Source organism: Lycorma delicatula, chromosome 9 (assembly GCF_047948215.1).
Source record: "Lycorma delicatula isolate Av1 chromosome 9, ASM4794821v1, whole genome shotgun sequence".
Taxonomy (NCBI): domain Eukaryota; kingdom Metazoa; phylum Arthropoda; class Insecta; order Hemiptera; family Fulgoridae; genus Lycorma; species Lycorma delicatula.
This window is the reverse complement of record NC_134463.1, coordinates 110,106,666-110,108,908: the sequence shown is the minus strand read 5'-3', so window position 1 is coordinate 110,108,908 and position 2,243 is coordinate 110,106,666.

Sequence of the window (2,243 nt, the reverse complement as noted above, 5' to 3'; positions counted from 1 at the left end):
TTAAACTATGTAATATCATTTTGTATTTTATCCTTTGTCCATATTTTTCCTTTTTTTTTGTCAGTCCCCTCCAAAAAAAAAAAAAATTCAAACTGACGCCTACACCTAAGCCGATTTAAACCAAGTATAATTAGAAAGATTTGTTGATATTTTTTTCGCTTTTCCTTGATCAATTTTCATCATTAAAAAAAAAAACATTTTTACAAAAGAGGTAACAATTTTGACACCTAATAATCCCATTCTGAGATGCAACTCGCCCCAGGGCAACCCACCTGGAGGGCATGCCTCAGGAGAAGCTAGTATATAAAATCAATTTTAAAAACTTATACAAAGAAACTTTTACCATATCAGGAACCAACAAAAAAGAAACACTGTAAACCTAAGACATAGATTTAAAATATGATAATCTAGAAGTTATTTTCATTAATGAATAAAGAATAGTTTGATATACAGTATGTAATTGGTTATTTGGTTTAGTAAGAAAAGTCTATGTTCTAAGAAGTGGAACTTTTGTTTTAGCTTTCTTAAGTTTTTGAACAAATTGAAACTGCATAGGTTAACAGATATGTGATTGAAGAGTAAAATAATACTGTCAAATGATTTAACCATTATTTTTAAGGAAATTATTATTAATCTTCACCAACTGTAAATATATACCGCACCAAGTACATGTAAATCACTCACTGACCAATGATAAATATTAATAATAATTGCTAATTATGAAACGTACACTATTATTATAGTACCCCGTTTTAAGTTTTTATTGTCATAAAAGAGTATTTTACAATGTCATAGTGTACAATTGATCTTTTTGCACACGTAAGTAAACTCGGTATTTACATAAAAATATTTAAATTTGGTTTTCCATTTTCTGGATATGTAATTTTAATGATACATTTTTTTAAAAATTTTTAATGATATTTAAATTGTCGTATAAGTGATCATAGGGTTAAATTCTGTCAATCTACTTCATTCTGTGCTTATTATGGTGATGAGGGTCACAACATGAAGGGTGTTCTAAAAATTTACATCCCGTAGCTTTGTATGAAGTAAGAAATTGATTTAACAATATCGTGGTAATTGTCGGATTTTTGTTTGCCGAGAAATCTTCAGCAAACGTCTTTAAATGAAGCCCAAGCTGCGCTCTCTTCATTATTTAACATCGAGCTAAATAGGTCATCTTTGACAAACTCTTATTTGAGGACCAAGAAATATTCCTTCTTTCACCTACATTCGGTAATTTCTTCCTGATGTACAAAAATCCGGGACTATCCTTCTTCATTGCTTTTACAAAATTTTTCATTAGTCCTAGCTTGATATGGAGAGGGGTTAAAAATATTTTTTTTGAGTTCAACTAAGGGCACATGAATAATATTTTTCCCGTTTGGAGTAAGTTGTCTCGTTTCTTCCACTCTTTGGTAAGATAATGATTATCCCTAGCTCGGCTGTCCCATTCGCAAAGAAAACACATGTACTTAGTATAGGCTAACTGCAAGCCTAACAAAATAGCTATAACTTTCAAATCACCACATATGTTCTAGCTATGTATTTTACAACTTATTTTTTCAAGAACTTCTTTCATCACATCTTATGTCTCTTTCAAATGAATACTATAAGCCATTGGTATCGAAGGACAATTATTACAGTTGTGTAGTAGAACCACTTTTTAAACTATAATTGGACGAATCTATGAAAAGGCGCCAGTCCTCAGGTTTATGAACTTGTCCTAAGTGCAACATAAGCTCATCAATATCTGTACAATAAACAAAATTATTTTCATCAGTAAAATACTGAGAAAGTTCTTTTTGTCTGCTTTAAAAGCCCAATAATTATGTATTTTTTTGAAGTAAATTCCAATCTTGCAGTCTTGATACTAACATTTTTTGATAAATTTAAATCTCTAACCAAGTCATTTAATTCACCTTGTGATATAAGATGTGGCTTATTGGAAGATAATTCAAAATCAAAATCATTGTTATCTTCCTCAGTACTGACAGATTCTTCATCGCTACTTTCGAAACATACATTCACAGGTGGCTCAGGAACTGGAATAATTTCACTGTGAGGTATAGGCCTGATTTCAGGTTGCATTGAAGGATATTTTACAGTACGTTTAGATTTTTTAGAAATTCTAGACACAGTTGTTAAACAAAAATAACAATCGGTTACATTATTCTTTGGTTCACGTCAAACCATAGGTTCACCAAATGGCAAAGTTTTCCTGTATCTTTCAGTCATTCTCT